At 38.2% G+C, this 21,610-nt stretch overlaps 1 long non-coding RNA gene across 3 annotated transcripts; it reads right to left on the bottom strand.

The window, feature by feature from the left end:
• Nucleotides 1-10,435: 10,435 nt before the first annotated feature.
• Nucleotides 10,436-15,514, bottom strand: LOC111268263 (uncharacterized). 3 transcript variants are annotated; one of them, XR_002685104.2, is made up of 5 exons: nt 15,436-15,514; nt 14,895-15,098; nt 14,602-14,700; nt 13,724-13,833; nt 10,436-13,062 (listed from the first exon to the last, which is right to left on the bottom strand). It is a non-coding gene; the product is annotated as an uncharacterized LOC111268263 (long non-coding RNA). The 3 variants fall into 3 exon arrangements; XR_015314135.1 differs by having other exon boundaries at nt 10,436-13,833; XR_015314136.1 differs by having other exon boundaries at nt 10,436-13,833; nt 15,439-15,496.
• Between the last annotated feature and the right edge of the window lie 6,096 nt (nt 15,515-21,610).

Here is a 21,610-nt window from a genome sequence, read left to right as displayed (position 1 = left end):
ATTGCTTATCTGGAGAGCTACGGCTTAAGTAAAGTATTGGATTATGGAAGGACTATTGGCCATGTTTTAGCTAGACTAAAACTTTAAAGTTGCATATACCGTTGATATCGTTGTTGGCAGTAGTAAATATCCTGAAGTTATTAAAATGCTTCTGTTCAGATTCAAGTGAAATTTCTATAAAAATCATTATAATTTACGATAAAGATATATGGAACAAATTGTGCTGTTTATGGTCAAGGTTCAAAGACAGTTCCGTTTTCGTTCTGGAAACTCCGATATGAAAAATGCTCATCGGAGTGATCGGTCAGTTTCGGAATAAGTTGATAAAATTATTAAGAAAGTTGTGTATGAGTAGCGAAAATATCGCCATGGAATTAGACATCTATTGTTAAAGAGTTCTAAAGCACTTGAAACCAGCGCGACATGGGCTGACGCAAAAGGATTATGTGACTATCTGCTAAACTCTACAGAAACACAACAAAATTGAGCTTATTCTAAAACGGCTAATATCGAGTAATGGGAAATAGATCACATACGACAACAATATGCAAAAAGGATCATCGCAATAACAAGAAAAATCCCTATAATCTGTGGCCAAGTCTGGCCTGACGTTGAAGAAGGTGACGCCATGTTTTTGGTGAAGTTGGCAAGGAATCGTGCGCTATGAACTACTGCCGCCTGGCAAAATCATTGAGTCGAACCTCTATTGCCAACAAATAACAGGATTACAAAAAGCCATTGAAAAAAATCGACCGGAACTGGCGAACGAAGAAGGGGTCGTTCTACACTATGATTATGGTACCGCACATATATCCTTAACTAGTCGGCAAAAATTGAGAGAACATAGATAGGACATTTTAATAGATCCGCTTTATAGCCCGGATCTCACACCATTAGACGATCATGTGTCTCGGTCGGAGTTCTACAGTCATGAAATTACGTTATTACCATAAAAATTGCAGAGGGTCATCGATCAAAATAGCGAATATTTAGCTTCGTTATGTCATTTTCGAACGTGATAAATATATGCTTTAATTTTAGTTGAAAAATAGTTGCTATCTTGTCGACAAGTTTGCGTTTCTAGTTTATGTCAAATGTTTTTTTTTAAAGTTCGTAAACGTTTTAGATATTTCTAGCCGTAGGAAATATTTTTGTTTCAGACGTCTTCGTATCTTGATACGGTGCCTAAAAATGGTTTTCTGTCTTTAAGCTAGACATGTGTTTTTACTGTCTAGTATTCTGCTTTTCCTAAAGTTATTTCTGTGCGTAATATCAGCAGAGGGTGTAGTCAAACACGGATCCACCCGTGCCGTCCACTGGCTTGCCGATGGGTACACAAATGCTGAGGCTGACTATTTGATTGTTCAATAAGATTACTAATCGTAGCTACATATACCGGAATACACTCGAACGGATCTATATTTCACCGACCGTATTTCAAAGCTCAAGTTGTTCATAAACGTTGGAAGCGTCTCCGGAAACAAGATTCCTTTTCAATGCTTTATAATGGCACGTTTGGTAAGTGGACGAGGATTGTTCTGGCTAGCTTTTACTTCAAGGCTACCCCGGTATAGCTAGAAACGCTGTCTTCTAAGACAATCGCCGGTACCTACGTTCTGCGTTGACATGCGCTCTGTTAGAGCGTAGCCAACGTTCAGTTAGTTAGTTAACTCAACAGCCAGCTACGAGGGATCTCGCTGTACATCGAACAAAAAATAAAGTGTATAGTGTTGCGTTCCGTCTGTAAAAAATAAACGTTGTCTTTCGGGTGCTCCTTGAACAATGACCGATTATAGCAATTAATCAATTGAAATGACTGTGCTCAACTTGCATAAATACTCCCTGAACAAAAACACACTAATCCGCTAAAGAAATTCCGACGAACTTTGAAGAAGCATCGCCATGACGATCAAGCACAACGTCACCCATGGAAACAATGATAAATGACCACTGCAAAATAGACCAGAGTCAAATATATCTAGACTGCAGGAAACCTGTTTTTGAAACCAGAAGGCACGTTACGCACAGGGAGCGGATAGATCTACGAAGCAGCGCTTTGACGCTAGTCGATTTCAGTTCCAATGAATACAGTGAAATGCCTAATGTTTACGAGATCGGGGGGACGATGATGATAGCTCGCCAACAGCCGATTACAATAGCCCGAACGGGCGTTTACGCCAAAGGGCTGATTAATGCTATCGTACTTTGTCAGATTCTGCGTGGAGCTAGGAGAAAAATCATCAGTGTGCCAAGTAAAGGAAGAGCTAGAGAAACCCTAACCAAAAATAATAACAATCCGGGATGCATCGATCCGACACGATCAAGGAGCCGCGTCCGAGCATGCCGAGTCTACTGATACCGTAACACTGGCCCGTATTCTACCAGTCGGCCACTACATCGAACGTACAACAAAACAGTGACTAGATAAATTCACCGACAAATAGGCTATTCTACGAGCTGTTTCAACAAGGAACAATCACAACCTGAACGTTTGCAACATAAGTGCCGCGTGGAGACGACAAAAGCGTTATGCAAACATTTGAACCGCCGAACTTTATAGCAGTTGAAATCAAGGAAAATCGCACATTTTATGTTGAGAACGGTAATTTGTGGGAGAACGATATCGAAACTTCACCCTGTTGTAGGGATCTACGTGAAAGTCACAGTCTTAGAATCCCTTTCTGCACCATAGTTCATAGATGGTTACAAGCCCGACGTAGTCACGATCTAAACTATATTTTTCGTAAGAATGCATATATAGACAACCTTTACCTAAAGATCGAAACTAGTAGACACCGCTCTAAGAATACAAACCCGATTCCCCGAAGAACAGCTTAATTCTCAGGTGCAGTGGCTTATTTGAAGTCTTCCAGGAAGGGAAAAATATCGCGTGATGAAAAAGTTGTTGTACTTGTCAAATACGTTCTGTTCCGAAACTAGTAATACTATGTTCTTTCCCCCTGAAGTTGTTAGTTGTAGCATCGCACTTCCACACAGCGTAATCCAGCTCTGTGTCAGTCTGCTTCTAGCTTACAGGCTTTGTAAACACTAACTGAAATAATAATAAAACGTAACAGTATTGTAGTTGTTTCGGGCGGCTAGAAGTAAATTGGAAGGAACAATATTTCTTAGTTGCTATGCTGATCATGGGCTGTTACAATTCGTTACCGGTCCCGTTTAACGCGCTACAAACATGACTCTTTCCCTGACATTGTCCTATGCAGCAACGACATAGGATCAAATGTTGAGGTGCTCCCAGCCCGATCTTTTCGGTGAAGTTCTTCATTAAGGACATACGCATGATGGGCAAAACTAACTTGTCAAATGTATCGCACATAAGATAGTCGCAGATTAACGCAGATTTATCTCGGCTACTTTTTTCGCCGGTACACAGAACTAGCTTAGAGAATTACATAATTTACTGAAGCAGAGACGCGAAAGCGTTTCAGAAATTTACTTGATTATATTTGCATTTATGAATTATTTTCTGTCGAATAAAAAAAAGCACTTACGTGATCAATTAAGGGTTAAGAGAGAGGTGCACTTGAACTTGTAACTATGGTGTTAGTGGTGCGTGGGGAACTTAATGCTTGTGTAGGAACCTGTTAAAATGAAACTTAGTGCAGATGTCATGGTACCCTGATATACTACTGATATATACTGAAGATACTGCGAGCCGTTCGTCGAAAGGAAACGCACAAACTGCAGCTAGGTAATAGAGCGTCGCAATGGTTTCGGAAAGTACCAAGCACAGCCGGAAATGAAACATAAATGGTAGATTCCAAGTAAACATGGTCTTTTAAATGAAAACCAACCAGGCAGAGTCCATAGACTATAACGATATGATTTACGATCTTAAGGTGAAAATCGTAGTTATGATATTTGACGTTTTTATCAGAAACAGCCGTAGACCGTTCCAGATGCCGAACGCCATGTTATGAGCGAGACGTTCGTAGTGGGAAAGTTGCAGGAGACGCAGTGTAAGAGCGGTTGCTCTGCGTCAGAATTGGCACGCATATGCTTCTAAGCGAATCCACAACAATTTCATTCATATGAATATTTCTGTTTAAAGCGATCTACCTGGGAAAGCTACCCAAAGAGACACAGTACCTTTCACCAAGAAATTAGTGCATCGGCAGTTTTTGCAGTTGACAATGCTCTCGTGCTGGTTAATTCATTAGTAATGATTGAAGCAGACGATAATTCACGAAGCAACGCTTTCTTGGTGGACTATCTGAGAGAGCGGTGAGAACAATCTGTAAAATGAGGTCAAGAATTAGGTCTTCAAGAAAACACCAAACAACATAGCGTTTATTTCGAATACGTGCACGGATTGGATAGCTCTCAAAAAAAGAACGAATTCTCTAGGATGAAAAGTCGCAAGTGTTCGTAAAAAAACATTGCAATAGTTATCAATCGTTTGGTTAGCTTCGCGACTTTTATCCGTCTCGTTTGATTAAAAATGATATTGTTCTATAAACAAAATTTAATAGGTTTCTTGGATTTGACAAACGCTAGCGGAAATGATATGCGATAGCCTGAAGCATATCGAGCTCCTTCTGAAGACCATTACACAGCCCAGAGCACCTTATATGTTAACGGCATGATAAACTACTGAGCGGTGTAGGAATGATGTAGAACTGCAGGACCCGTATTTGACAGCGAGCATATAGATTCAAATCTGAAGCCTGTTTATGTTCACACAAAAATAATCTCTTGATCTAAAAAACAAACAAAAAGCCTGTACCTCAGCATCCGTACGAAGAAACTTTATGCAATTTTATTTACAGACGTTCTCGTAATCATTCTGTCCCTAGGCAATTAGAAACGGCTCGGTGGAAATACTTCATATATTATCTGCATAAATACTACGTGAATAATAATGAATACTGGACGATCTGTGCCGAGTATTACGTGGTATTTAGATAATTTTGTTTTTTGATAAATACCCGCAAACATGAGAATTATGCGTCTAACAAGCACCTTACTTTTCTATAAATTCGCTTACATTATTAATTCAGTGAAACGTAAAAACATTTGCTCTTCTACGTTTTATCAACGAAAGGTAAATTTTTCACGCTCAAAAGTCTTTGGAGGTGAACTGTTTGAAGGCATTCCATTGTAAGCACCCCAGCGACAATATTTTGCACTTTTTAAGTTTATATTATTATTGTTTTATATTATTGTGCACAAAGAAAGTAGCCTTTGGCATATACCAAGTTCATCTAGGCTAATTTGATTACGCTGGATGTAAGGGGCTTACTCTCAAAGATGTTTCGTTTCTGGTAATACGTTGTATAACATTCAGAACCGTAACCTACATCAGACAATAATAGCAGCGTGTTTTAGACAGCTGGGTTTTCTAATTGAAGGATTTAAGAGAGTCAGCTGGACATAAAAAGCTTTAATTATTTCTTGAAAAGGCTCGGAATACCATAACGCGCCAGAGCCCTTTACGTTTACCATCATGTTTTTGTGTCAGTTTAGTTCTTCAACTAATCTTCAAATACAGGTTGATTCATTTTTTAATGGAAGCTTTAATCAAACCTTTTGTACATCGTACTCAATGGTATAAGAATGATAACATTCAGATAAGTTTATATTTGTACGTAAAACACTTCGCTTGGAGCTACGACCTTGTATATACACTTTAATTGAAACGAACAGGTTTTGTGTTTTTACAAACATTTTTCGTTTTCTTACTAATAAGATATCCAAAGCCTTTCTAGGTAAAAAGTAGAATGAACCCTGTCTCAAACATTTTCAGTTGATAATTTATTGTGGTTTAAACAGAAAATTCGCTAAGAATCAACTACCAAACGACGAATGCTATATTTTGCATCAAATAAAAACCATAAAAGCACAGAGGGTATCCAGTTCCAAACTAGAAGCTCCTCCTACATGCTTCTACCTCGCTCGATGTATGCGTTTACATATTGTGTGCTACAACTCTGTGACTCTGAACGACACTGAAGATCATGATTGACTTTTTTGTAACTCAGCTTTTTCGAGTCAATATGCAATATATCCTAAACGGTTATATATTGAATCTCAGAAATCTGTCGTCTTTCGGGACTTTTAGATCACATGTCCCTCCAATGAATGGTCAATTTTCATACGGGAAACTTTATGTGCATCTTTCTTGAAGCGCTGCCTCCGCGACATTTATTAGCCTTAGTTCATAATCTAATATACCATAAACGCGTCACGCTACTAAAATACAACCACTGTTATTTTGTTGTAATATTTGAACAAATATTCATCATCCGTGTAGTTATCTTGTATGTAATATATTCTAATGAGTTCCTCTATTTTATCTCACCGGCTACGTAAGGAGCACTTGTGAACAACTCGCTTATAAAGGTCAGCTTCGAATGTGGGCGCATTACGTCGAATATACGATAGATATAATATTAGTTTTATTGTTTGGTTGTCCCCTTCCAAATCATCGCTAGTTCCTCTAAAATTCATCGGTAGCCATCCCCGTAGTTTACTTCCCTGTTGGTCTATTTATATGTCTATACAGTGTGATTTACCGATCATTGATTCAAACCGCTATCTAAATATGGCTCTTGATACACGATCAGCTCAATAACTATGTTTGCTTGTTATCTAAAAATATAAAAGCGGGTCAGTTTTAGTATTCTCAAACACATAGAAATAAGCATGTAGTTCTGACAATTAGTTTCTTCGCGGTTACACAGCAAACAGGTCTTTCGCATTTCTTTAATAAAAAAAAGCGAAGTTCGGTAAAATATGTTTTTATTATCAGAAGCACAACAATTTTTTTTACCTGTCTGGTATAGGTAAACTATTGTTCACTGAAGTCCTACGTTTTAGATACCAATTCTCAAATGTTAAATGTTAAATAACATGTTAACGTAAAATAATAATATAGTCGACAAACTACAATTTCTTGTTAACATCGTTTGACGAAGTCGTTAATTGGAGATGAGACCCACAATTGACGATGCCAGCATCGCAGGGTAAACGATCCCGTTTTTGTTAAATATCAAAAAATTCTATGCCAATCATCAAGGGTAGTAAAAAAAAAGAAGATTCATTAAGGATGGCATTAGAATTAACACAGATCCGTAATATACTGTGTTTGATTATAGGTCGGTCATTCATTAACGTGTTCCATCGTACTGCGCATATGCCAGTTAACTATACGCAAGCCTGACCAGCATAAAGGAAACTGTTATTCAGTAAGAATTAAACCAAACCCAGAGAGTATGTGCTGTTTTGATTTAGTATGAACGATATGAACACGGTGAGCTGTTGCCGTAAAGTTCTTCACTGTGCCCAACTGTGCAGCCCCAGTATACAGTGAAAAAGCTCGGTTGAACTGTTGGCGCCGCTAAGTATAATTTTAACTAGAAAAAGTCTGAACTGATGGTGAAATGGTCTGTAAAAGGATAGGGTTTATAAAGACAGCACGGGAGCGACTTCAAAATGACCCTTTGAAAGAGCATCTTTTCGAGAATTGCATTGAATTTATGACATCGCATAAACTTCTCGAATGATTATGATATTTCATTTTGCCGCATATGCTAGAAAACTGTGCTAAATAGTAAAAAATGTATCAAAGGTAACAGTGGTATCAGCAGATTCGCCGTGACATGCCAAGCCCGCACTCTCTGTGACAACGCAGAGAGCGCGGGCCAGAGCGAATAATAGTGTTAACAATTTTGCGATTTGCATGCATTAAATGATATGACCCAACAGCCTCTCAGAGGTCACTGAAGTGTATGCCAGCTGCATTTCAATCGGAAAACACATAAGCTACGTTTAAAGACATGACGAAGGTTCTGGTAATGATTCACTTCCAAGGGACGGAGCTGATGGCGACATATTTATGAATTACACAAAGATCGTCCATTTCCAGCCTTCTAGTATAAGCTAATATCAAGTGCAGCCTTGGCTCATCACCATTCTCGAGAATGGTGATGGTGACGGGAAACGGGTTGCTCCAAGGCGCCGTATTGACTTTACTCTTTAAGGCTGGCAGCCCATAAACAAACATTCCATTAACCGTGTAGTAAGATCAACCGTGAGTTCCGTAATGGATGATACAAACCTATGCTTTTCCACGAAATCTCTTATGGTATCTGGGCATATATTTTTTAAGCTTTATGAAATGAAGAACGTCACAGACCAGTTCGTCTCAACGTAGAAGTATAGGAAGTGGTAGCTTGGCTTCCTCATACAAACTATGACGATTGTGGGGACTATATATAGAAAAATAAGGCGTTTCGTTGTCAATGTTATCTGCGGCTTTTATTAATTAACATATGTTGCTTCAGTACTTCGTTGCTTACAAATCGCCCTGACAACTTGTGATGCCTTTATGGCAATTGACAGATGCGAGCTTCAACTCCGCTAAACAATGCATCTGCAAAACGCATTATTCATTTCTCTACACGTTCCTGACTGGTATCCACAGTGATCAGCACACTACTAATTGTAGATGCTTAATGCAAGCACGTGATCGTCCACAATCAGCTGTTGAGCGATCTTTTCCCTTCGATCCCTTTGATGGTGCGACTGTGTAAACGTGGCCTTATCGTTACAATGGGCCATTATTTCCGGCACAACTCACAAATGATTTACGATGAGTCGGTGGAGGATCGGGCGCTAATGTTTACAAGTATCTATTCAGATGCCACGCGTTTTTACGTTTGTGGGCACATATACATATTAAATATGCGTGTGAATAGGCGTAAATTAAATTAGTGTTACAATTAATGCTAGCATCTTCAACAATCAGAAAAAAATAGATTGAAAAGAAATAAAAATGGATAAACACGTTTGTTTTTACAACGGTTACCTATTACTGCACCGAATTGTGATTTTTCATAAAAAGTGAATCTATTACGATAATTCGTCACATCTGGGTATGACTGCAACGATGCATTGGCACAAGCCAATATACAAATGTGTAAAAAATTATGGTGTCTATTTTGGTGGCCTAGTGCAGGGATCATTTGCAGCTCATCCAGCTCCATGAACCCTGACCCGTTGATTACTAACAATTATAATATCTGATGAATGAACTTCGCGTAACGTCAACGTTAATAAACAGAGGTAAACCACTTTTGCTGCACGACAGCGCTTGGTGCCACATCTCAAGAATTATGTCAATGTCGAAAATGTAGGAGTTACGGTTGTGGGCCTTTGGTCATTTACCATGCTCATCGGACATTATCTCGGCTACTTGTTATCAAAAAAAATCATTCACTGCTGTCAAAATTGCTTTCGGAGACTTTTTTGATTCTCGTATCCCAGACTTTTACAGCAGGAACAAGTAAGTTGGCTTTGACTAACTAGATGAACTTGGTGCATCCTTCGATAAAGGGTAATTCTTCACCGTTTTTTTATAGATTACTTTAAGGTCACCTAATATGAGCCGCGTCGAGTCGGCATCGGTAATTTGAAGACTGATTTAGCAATAGTAGGTGCGCTTTGCCCACAATTTAGGGTAAAACGCTTTAAGGTTCTGCAAAAAATCGCTTTGTTTTTACAATTTTTTTAATCTAAAATGTAATAATTTGATTACCATAGATGCCCATAAAAAAACATATTCTATTTACGATCAAGATGCGTTATCAAAAAAAAAATATAGCAAATTTCGTTCGGGCAAAATTTTGCGGTTCTGGTGCTTTGTTTGCTGATCAAGCTTGTTACATAGCGCCAGAAAGTCTTATGGTCATGGTTTTCATTTTTCGTGTAAAAACAATAAGTTATATACAGAGCTTGAGCGCTAAAGATGATATTTTGTTTGACAAGAAAATGAATTGGTGGCATCAATTATTTTCGCCTATGTGAGAAACTTTTGTTTGAAGGTAGATGGCTATATCTGAGTAACACTTGTTGCTCGATCAATATTACACCTATCCAGGATTGTTTCGACAACTTTTCGATCTCGGTGCAACATGAACAATAAGTATGGGAAAGCCTATTTTCTGCAATTGGATAGAGTCAACTTTGGAACTTAAACGCAATAGCAACACATTGTGTTCTAAACAAAACAAAAACAATAATGGTGTTTGGCCAAAAGGAGCTTCTTAAATGTATCAAACTCATGCTTAAAGACTTAAAGCAGTAAAAAAATCATTACGTTCCGAACAACCAAGAGTCAGTACCTATATAATTCAGCGCTGCGTGTTCTCGTCTACAATTAGATATTTATTTCCGATAGACTTTTCTCCGACTCTTATTTCAGATTCCCTAAAATTTGGTAAAATAGGAACTGTTCAGTGAAAAACTATGACATACGGTATTCTAAAATATCTTCGCGCAACGCCAACTGATTGTCTTGGTGTTTACAGTCTGAACAATATTCTCAACAAATAATGCTCAGTCAGAGAAGAAACGGGCATGAACGAGCAGTACCTAAGAAATTACACCACTCGAACACTGTGACACAAACTACTATTTTTTTCCCAACTAAAAGCCGTATTTATTTTTAACAGAAATTTAAATGTTTAGCAGAAAATAAATGGACTTGTGAACGTGTATCTCATGTGAAGCGAATTCCTCGCTGCTAATACAGCCTAGATTTAATCTGAAGACAAGCACTGGATTGGCCATAAGTTATTATTATACAATGCGTACATTTTTCGAATTTGCCGCTGTTATAGTTGTAGCAATTCTCCGCGCTTCTGAGCGTCATTTTATTTCCGGTAAAAGCAACGCAGCTGTCCGTCCATAAGAGCACACATATCCCCCGTGAAGCAACAATGGAATTTCAAGTAAACCGTGTTCTGTTCTGAAATCAACTGTTGTCTCGCTTTTACATTATATAACTATCAAAACAGCTGGACTAAAATTATGAGTTTTTACTGTATGTTAAAAGTTCTCTTTATATTTCACACTCTTATCCCAGCGCTTTGGCATCTTTTGGACAGCCCTATACTCCATTTTATTTCAGTGTAACGTTATTCTTTTGCCTTGTCCCTTTTTGGCTGACGGTAGAGAGTGAACCAAGCCTCCTTTCGTATGCTCCAGACAGGTTTTTAAGTTTCGTAAATTATGCATCGAATACACCACACGCATTCCCAACTGGTCTAGAATCAATTCACGGAGGACCCATCTTTTACTTAGTTTTTGCGCTTTCGGTATTTGGGTTTTCATTCTATAACATGTAAAATATCCGTTTTGGCCGACTAAGTTTCTAGAGTCTACTCCTTAAAATGCGTTCTTATCCTTTGAGACCCAGCACCTACTCACTTCCTTGCTGGTCTTTGACTCTTCAATATCCGTTCTTGAAACGCTAGCACCATTCACGTACTTTGTGTTCGCTTCAATTCTAATGTCTGCACTAGTCTTTGATGAATTCCCGCAGCGTTGCAACATTTATTTGCGGTACTAAAGATGTTCTCTCTTTTGAATTAATTTGTGCTTGACTAAACTCAACTAGTTTTCACTCACGAATTTCACTTAGAGAAACACTGGATTATTTACAAGCCAGATTTCGTCTGCTAGTGGCGCGAAGTGCAAAAGTTATTCGGTTTCAAAGTTCGCTAGATTCGCTTGTAACAGCCTAATATTATCGCGAGTAATTCATTGAACCAAAATAATTACTTATGAAATGTCTGCTATATATATATAACGTGTTCAAACTTGACCGAATTTTTTTTGAATATGTTAGAAGCGTTAGTACTGACATTCATGATATTTTAACAGAAAGTTGATATTCGTCTCTAAAATCGTCGTCTATCACTGTATAACAAAACGACTTTTCGAGCCATTTTAATAAATATTCGAGTTTCTATAGAGAGTCTACTAAATGTAAACTAATATGAAGTTGATATAAGAAGAAAAATGTTGTCAAATCCACTGGCATCTTATTTAACAGTTTTTAATCTTCAGGTACACGTCGTAGTTGGCACAAGGTTAACAAAAAAAAATAATTCACAAAATCACCGCATATAAACAGTAAAATAAGTAGCTATACTATTCAATTCGTACGCGGTTTTTTTAATCCACAAATACAAAGGAAGACAGTGGAACCTGTTCACTATTATCGGTTCAACACAACTTCCTCCAAGCATTCTGACACGAAAGAAGGTCAACAAGCTGCGTAGAAAAAACCGATTGGATGTTAATTAAACATTAGCCCCAAGAGACGTAAGGCCTACAAGGAAAGCTGAAATACCGACGAGCTTAACCTGGTAGTATCTACTTAAATATTACCTAACAGATCCTTTATATTTTTAATTCCTATCCCAGTGGTTTGCACATCTATTTGCTCTCTGTTTAATGTGTAAAACTACTGAGTAATCAACGAGTCAGTTCTGCATTTTTCCGATAAACCTGCATAAATCCGATAGATTCCGGCGATTTTGAAGAAAAACGGTTATGAGAGTTGTCAGCTCTTTTAGCTGTATGCTATAGTTAGAGGGTAACCCTAGCATCCTGTAGCTGTAACTTGAAGGTGTTAGCTAGAAGAGACGACCAACGATAATAGGCGCGAGCCAATTCAAAGAAAAATGCGCTTTGCAGGTCACGAATGCACCGATGTTATTTATACAGACCATTTATCACAGCCAGCAAGCTTTATAGACGCCTTGTCGAGATGACTCAAATTGGCTACAAGTAGTGATACACTTACGTTTACCAAAGCGGTTACCAGGCGGAAGTTAACGAAAGAACGTTAAGAACGACCAAAAAAGGCGGTCTAACATTAAATAGCACAAAAGCCTGTGAAATACACACTCGTGGTAAGCCGAATGGTCACGTTTTTCTTCAACTGTTACAGGTTTTTTCTATATTTTTCATGGCTTACAATTTTCAAATTGCACCTTTTTTCCTCGGATTTAAATTATGTCGTAAGATTATCCTCGGGCGCACAGCGTTTATCTTCAAGTCCTTCCAACGTGCTACTTCGATTATCAGGCTGGATCCAATGCATATGTGCCAACGTTCCCCAGTTCTGGGCGAAATCTGAACACAATTGTAAGCTTCCTGTTCCGGAACTGCGAACGCGCCTTTGTTCGGTCTCGACTAATCTTCTCGTTCTCTTTCGATGTCAAAATACGCTTAAACAATTTTTTAACGCTTAAACAACAAAGCCATAGAATTTGTCTACTCGTTAGTTAATAATATAATAATGCACGTTTAAGGTCTACTCGTTCTACATATGCCAAACAAATAAATAACAAGAAATTCATTAATAGATCCTAATTCTGGATAAGTTCTTGTTAGATTAAGGGAAGTCGAAAATCTAGTTTTCTAGCATACGTGCACGCCGCATATGCGGCAATCATCAAAATCCCAGTTGAATCCTCTGAAGAAATCCCTGCAGGATATAATGCATTTGTAATATCGTTTTTTATAAATACTAAAACAATTTTCAAATTTATTCGTAAAAATAGACCTTAGCTTTGCTTTGGCCTTTCTGAACTCCTTCGATCCTTTTAAAGCTTTGTCCTTTTAAGTGTTTCTTGAACTCAACGTTACGAAAAAAATCTGATGACTACGAAAGTTAACGTAATACAAACATCGATTCATCAACACAGTCATATAGTTGCAAAAAACATGATACGAGTAGCGAAGTACCATTCTGTTCACCATCGTGATAAACAAGTGACAATTTACGCGACCGAACTTATGTGAGTGAAGAGCATTACGTCAACTTTTCAAAACTTCTTGTAAATAATCGTGAAAAAAGTTTTTTATAGTCGAATAAGGTAGGTGAGAAAAAAGCTCAGTTGCTGACCTGAATCCTAAGGTTTTATTTTTTAGCCTGGATTCGCCTTATGGCCTTGGTTCGCGACACACAGCCGATTGTACTTCTGTCCAGCCGGTATAATCGTACACGTCTTTTATCTGTAGCAACGGATTAGAGAGAATCCTGTTTATCTTGGAGACCGTTAAGGTTCTTATTAAACAATGACTGACCGGTCAGCATTTGCTTATACTGCCGCTCCTTCAAAAACTACAGTTTTGCTTCGCTCCTATTATGTCCCAGTAAATGCACCCTCCGATGAAAAAAATATTTAGAAACTCTATAAACTACGAGCTGGTCCAAATATGAGTGTGGCTTAATTTTTCGAAATATGTAAAACTCAAAGAAGTGTTATACTATTTTAGATTAGACGCATAAAGAGGCGACATATTTTAAAGGAAAACGTTTATATCCATCATCAATTTATAACAGTATAAGCATACAGAATAACTTTTTTTTTTATAAAAATGATTCGGATAGAAGTATATGCGATTATTTACCAGAATAAACCATACAAATCAAAATAAGCGGTCTGTAACATAGAGTTTTATAAATAAAAAATATCTATTTTGAATTTATGCTAGCTGGTAGTAAACATCGTTATAACTCAAACTGTATCACAGTTAAACTTAATGGTTTTTTTAAAATACCTTCTAAGAATAGGGCGTTCTTAGTGTCTGGTAATTATATTATGCAGTTATGTCTCAGGCGTAAACCAAAAGGTCCTCAAGGGTGTTCATTCACAGCCCTGAGATAACATGTAACGTTAAACTAGATTAAAAAGGAATAACCAATGGATGCATAAGCGGTACCGTAATCACCCCAACCCGTTAACAAATATGTACGAAGCCGTTTGCTACAGCACGCACAGGCGTAGGGTACACTTCACCGGTGTAAGCCCGAAGAACATCCCATGAAGTCTGGCTAGACAACTTAGCGATCGAAAATAATTTGAATCGCCGTCGGACCTGAAAAGGTAAGAACCTTCACATCTAAAAAATTATCCTTAAAAAACAAACTGACCTTTTCTTCCTTAAAATTGCCTGCTTGTTTAGTCCAGTTGTAAAAATATAAACCTTTACCAGACCGAATCATATCTCCGGACTGCTACAATAGCGTCATGTTGTTTATCCGTTGTCGTTATCTAGAAATGCCTTCTTACCATTTTGGTTGAGGAGCACTGCGTCAAGTGATGCTACCGTAAGGGAATGTGAAATCGTCTAGACGGGTTTTCGTCAGGCACACCTTAGTATAAAGTACGTGAAGAGGGTAATGTGCGCTTCTGTGAGAGTCGTGAAGATGAAATGGAGGTACGGATCGCTTCCGAGGTATACCGCATAGTACAGCAAGTAACGCCATTGTAGTACTGAAATTTGGAAAAACAGCAGAAACATAAAAGCGTCTTTCACTGGGCGAAGATGGACATAAGTTCCAGGGGAGTTCGTCTAAACACATGTGGGAAAAGCTATTTCGAATCAACGGACGGGATCAGCCAGTTATTTTCTTTATACTGAATTATGGGCAAATAACGAGACGGAAAGGGATATGGACCTTCGTTCGTACTGTGCTTTTCCACTCAACTTCACATTTAATAGATTACTATACTAGGGCTAGCAAATCGACGCAATCCTCGTAGATGAGCACAAATTTTTTTGGTAAACATTTTTTTTCTTTTACTATATTTTATCGTGAATTGATCTCACTACTGTTTCGCCGTGAACGATTTGCAGATGTAACTTGGGAACTTATGGGTGCTTTAATCAAGTAGAGTCCTCAAGCGCGGCTGCTGCTGTGTAGAATCCGTTCTCTAGTTTGAAAACTTCAACATAATTCACCATAATGGTACATGACTTGTAACTACGTGCTGGTGTCGTCGTCGTTTCCGGTCAGTCGTCCCTTGTCAATGTGCTGTGTTGTTTGTTCGGTGACAGTTGTAACCTGTTGATCTAACAAAAGAGTCCTATTTGGTAACCTATTTGGAATATCAGTCACATTATAACTGATACTATAATGTATTCAAATGATGGTCGTTCTGATGATAAGGAGCCGACTAAGGAGATCAATGATACCTGCAGGACCTTTTTTTCGTCCTTTCCTGTGTTGATAGGTAGAGCAAGCAACAATAACATGATGATTAGGTGTAAAAAACCATTATGAAGGAAATTTACAAATCATATAAAATATTACACTCTTATCTACGTGGAATATTCGGTTTTACATTGAATTTAAATAACTTTACTATACGGCAGAAGGGGCATAATTTTGTCCCGTGGTAGAGATAATAAATGTGTCAGCCGTCGAGTGTGTTTTCCCGATAACGATTTCCACATCAGTGTTCTGTACAATATCGTTCAAGACCTTGGTCGCTCTGTTACAACTATCCGATGATATGGGCCACTTGGGCGACCTGTCGTTAGATCCGATACAATCAAAGGAAAGGGCGCCTGTAATGTGTTGACCATTAGCTGTTAGATCGATAACGGACCAACGAATTCGCCAAGCTATTACTTCGATAGAGCCTATACCTAACTAATTACGTCTAATCCTGGTATTCACTGACGCCTAGGTTAAACGATATTTAAAAACTCTATGCAGTCTTTTTCGTATAATAGATTAGTATTTACATACACGTTATTTGTAGGTTATTACCTATTATCTATTAAAGTCCAAGCGAAAAAGGAAATTTCTCATGTTATTATCTATCTATATATATCTTCGGTCATCAACAAGGTATGTGACAAGCGGCAACGTTATGAGGCCTATCAGTCAGTCACTGAATTTCGGAGATAATCAGCATCATTGTACGCTTCTCGGCGCCCACCGATTTGAAATATACTAATTAATAATGGTAATAAACGTATTAGTCAACTCCTCTAACAACTGTGCTCTTCATAAATATGAGGTTATTGGATAGTAATGCTTTTTTTTCAGTGGAAATTCTGTATCTATAGTCAATATTGTCAGTGACATGTATGTATCTTTTTTTACTGCTCTAGAATTTCATATGCTCCGATCATATTCATTCCGTCAATTGGTCTTCCTTTACGTGACGCTGAGGTTCAATGTCTGATAGCAGCCCTGTTGAAATAAACCTTCCCCAAATTGGATTGAACACAAAAATGATAGCCGGTGCAAATTGATTACGTTTTATGTTGACATTTTACTTATGGCTTTATGGTCCTGGTATATAATTATTATTACAGTGCACATAAATTTATATCCGCATGTAGCGAAAATATTGAATTAACACACCGAGCATGTTGACTCCCATAGTAACAGTTAAATTTGCCATACGGGCCACGAAACAGCCCCAGAAAGTTGACGTCGCTGCCACGGCGAATCCAATGAAAGTGGACGACGGATAGGACAGTAAGATTGTCCTTCCACGGCTATACTAGTCCGCCAATTGGCAAAAGATAAGCGAACTCAGTCTTCCCGCCATTAGCAGTGACTGCGAATAACTTAATCACCGTTCGCGAACCTATAACATAGTATCATTCATATGACTTCATTTCGATCACGTGTATCGCCTGAAAAAAATGGCCTAATATTGATATAGCTAAAATTACAATGGGACACGAGCCAAATCACATGTGTTTATTTGTCACAAGCTGTTGCTACACCTCTTCGATCAATATACGTCAATGATCGCTATGGTCGAGCTCCTAAACGCCACATCTCCTTACGATCGCCCTTCTACTACTATCGCGTTCCCATGAGTAGCAGTGAAGATCGACCCGTTTCCAGTCGCCAAGCGAAATAGAATTCTTCGGTCGTACACATGAGTAGTTGGTATTTCTTGGGGCCATAATCTGCATGGCCATCACCCGCCATGTCCAGAATTTCATCTATATCTAGAACACTTCGCATTTACTTCTAATATATAAGGGCAAGCTCGAACCTTAAGGTCGATTGTCCTAGAACTAAATAGGGCCGACCAGAATTACTATGGGCGTCGCATGATTATCCCGCATAGATCCTGATTAGAAAATACACTGTCAAGGACGTCACGTTTGAGTAGCCTAACAGTAGCGTAAATAGATGGGGAGGAAAAATAGCAAGGAGTAATTAAGCTATGACTTGTAGAACGTTACGTTGTTTACGGGCGATAGTAGTAAAGACCAGCAACGTCGCTTAAACGTCGTTTCAACTGATTTCCTGATTACGTCATAGGACAATGCGCTGTTGGTACTTTCTGAGATTGTCTGGACGGTAACTAGTTGAAAGAACGCTAAACGATATCGCGTAACGTCTTTAACGTGTCGTGTTGATGGTTTTCCCAGTTTTCCTAACGTAACACAGTGAATGCTGTGAAATTGTGACCCAAATAAACTGGTCAACGGTACTATGCAGTTTGTCCATAGATATAGAGATTTGTCAAAAAAAAAAAACAAAAAAAAAAATCAGGTTGGTCATAACAGTGTAATGGCCGACGATCGCCACAAAAACAACCTGTGTTCGAAGGTTGTTCAGCCCTAAACACAGTGACTATCGTAAACTGAGATACTTTTACGGTCGGCGAGCTAAGCGTTAGTCTACAGAAGTATAGCTATCTATCCATTGACGGAGCTTAAATAGTTCATGATAGGAGGATCCGGAAGGCTGATAAGAGTCTCTACAAGGTTGTAAATTGCCTATTAGTCCGACGATCTCTGCCGATAAACACTAATCCGGTCACCATTCGAACGTGTTCTAAATAGCTCAAAAGTATCTGTAACATAGGCACATAGATACAGGTTTATAACCTGTTCGTGCCGTAAACTGCTTTCAACGTAAGCTTCATAACGTAACGCACGACAAAATGCATACTAGTAGACTCTAAAGCCGTCTCTTCATTGTTGCTTGTGATTAAAACAGTAATATCGTGATAGAAGATGACTCTTAAGTAGACTAGCGTTTGACTATAGAAAGCGAGTAGTTCTTTTTTGTTACAGATATGACTGGTTTACCTTTATAAGAAATTGCTTGAATCGTGTGTTGTTGACGCTCTACCACATCGATGAAAAGATTGAATAAGAACTATTTGATTGCTTTTGTCAAATCTAGTAGTAGTTTCAGTAACTTTTCCATGACGCGCGCAAACAGTAAATTCGTTTACTGCGATATAATCGTCTCAAGGCATATACTTGGCTTAGGCCTCCTTTGGAACTTAGGCTCAAAGCAATCGTTGGATAACGTTAACATTAAAGTGCAGTGTACTTAGTAGACATGAAATAAATCGATAGACCCCGGATTTTGGGTATGACGATGATGATGATGATTTCGTTCATAGATCTGGTCCATTGTTGACAAAGAGCCCATCTTTTTAGCATAAATACAAGTTCTTTAGATGGTGACCTATCGAAACCGGCTAAGCTGTAGGCTCTATTGTGTTCTGCGTTCAACTAAAAATACGTCATAGTTTAATTATTATTTTAACACTGTTTACTATTAGTAAGAGTTATTTATTACTATGGAAAATGGATCTCTGTACGTACACAAACGGATGGCCTATACAAATATCCTAAGAGATTTGATATGATTATTTGTTCGTTACCTTATAACCCAAGCAGGTCTCGTCAGAAAGCGTTAAGCCAGCTGCTTGTGACTTTATCCGAGTAGGTAGACCCAAAACTGAATCTAAGCTCCCAACAAGTACTTGACGCGTTGTCAGCGACCGCAGGCCGTGGGGCCTGCTGTACAACGGGACAAATAAAAGTGAGCTATGGAAACGCCTTTCAAGAATACAGAACGACGGCATTATATCTGTAACGTACGTATATTACTCCGTGCAGAAACGGTCAAGTCCTTTGAATTTCTGTGACATTGCATAATCGTTCGTGATGGACGCTTACCTGGAGAGGCAGGCTTGTGCTGCACACGAATGAAACAGCTTTCTCGACAATTGAATATTTTTTCCCAAATGAACGTACACAAGGTTTTCTGTGAGAAAAATTAACTTATCTACACGGACGCTACGAGTGTTGCAGGATACTTACGGAAACTAGACGCACACTTAGTCTAGAGTCACAATGGAACGGACAATCGAGAAACGCTTCTTCCTCCATTTTAAGGTAAAACTTCAAGACCGTTTAATTTAAGCTCATGGAAATTGCGTCGTTCGTTAAAGGAATCCTAAAAAACTCTACCGTATGTCTCTTGAGCGAAGATGGCCTGACAGGGAGTCAGCAAAGATGGCCGGCGGTAGGAGGCCACAGCCGTGAAGCCAACTACACGGCCGTTTGGACCTAGTGAAGCAAGTAAATGAACGTACAAATTCCTTAAAAGTATGTTTACAGGACGGCTACTTATTGAAATGCGCAGTCAAGCATGTCGTCCATGGTTACATCGATCAAACATCTATAGAAGCTTATTAAGGGAGTAACAATTACAGGGGTTTACTGAAAAACCATAAACACTTTTTTCCATGTAATACAATACATCTTGTTACTGGTCGTTAGAATCGCCTCGAATATTGATCTAATGTTGTTTTTTTATTTTTTCTACTAACTATTTTTACGTTTGTGGACATATAACCAGTTGACTTTCGCAAGTGATTTTTCAAATATACGTCACTGCTATTTTCACATACATTCAATGCTTTTGTTGCTTAAAGCGGAAGTATTTCAATTCTAAAAATAAACAAACAAACAAACAAACAAACAAACAGACAAACAAGCGATAGGTGTCATAATCCTTATCATTATTGCATCAATTGACAACGAATATAAGTGTATCGCTTATAAAACTATTGTTTAATTTAATACTGAGACATCATTGTTGAGTAATTCTACGTAATAGTTATATAAACTTTTTTTCCGATAGTTATATAAACTTTTTTTTTTAGTCAAGCTGGTTAATATGCTATTATTATAGTATACGAATCTATCTTCGTTTGTACTGAATTTGTCAACAAATTTACACAAATGCGGGCAGTATGGAAAAGAAACTAGCGTCTGTATCACGCGTATCGATAGTAAGTAAGGCTTCAATTAGCGTTACCTGTTTTAGGCCTTAATGCTGCCTATGTATGCTTAGCGAGCGATTTGCGTATGAAACAAGGCACCGCTATTCATCGCTGCCAGCAACTGTCCCTCTGACCGATCAGCAGATCTACCTCTGATTTATTCTTCTCAGTTGCAATGAACAGCAGTATTATCATCTTCATAATTTCAACAAAATATGTAGAACATTTTCAAACGTTGCCATGAAAATGCCATTAAATGTATCTAGCTAAATTTTAAGATTTTTCAAATTTTCTGTTAATAATGTGTGTCCTTACTAGCATGCTGAGTCTGTATGCCCAGGATGCTTGGTCGAAGCATTGGTTAGCTCCTTACTGAGTTTTCTCCGTTACCGTTCTGCTATTTTTCGTTTACAAAAATACAGGTTATACTTGTATATAGGTATACAACTTGGGGGCAAAAGTCTTTTGACATATATATTTGATACACAATTAAGACCTTTATACTGTCAAGATGTATATTGTATAGGCGTACAGAATACTGGGCTCGTTTAGATGCTACCATTATCAATGAAAATAACTGTTATATTGGTGAAGTTTATTATTTTCGTCGAGCAATTTCCACCCCCTTCACTATGGCTGTTACGCGCAAAATTACATCTAGAACATGTTACTAGTTTATCTCAACCATTTACTTACTTTAAAATTATTATAACTTCTAGTACGAACTCCTCGGTTGGTGAACCCTCACTGTTTTTGCAGTAGTACATCAATGTTTGCTAAAAATCAATTTTTTTTTCTTGAAAATAACTGTACGATGCGTGTTATGGGCTAGGCTTGCCTAGTGGCTTCGGACTTATAGAAGATTTATAAGGTTTTGACATCTAAGTACTAATTTTAGTTACCGGATATTTCACGGCGCGAACCAATGACAA

Source organism: Varroa jacobsoni, unplaced genomic scaffold (genome assembly GCF_002532875.2).
Source record: "Varroa jacobsoni isolate VJ856 unplaced genomic scaffold, vjacob_1.0 scaffold_1269, whole genome shotgun sequence".
In the NCBI taxonomy this organism is placed as follows: domain Eukaryota; kingdom Metazoa; phylum Arthropoda; class Arachnida; order Mesostigmata; family Varroidae; genus Varroa; species Varroa jacobsoni.
This window is presented reverse-complemented; position numbering and strand designations above follow the sequence as displayed.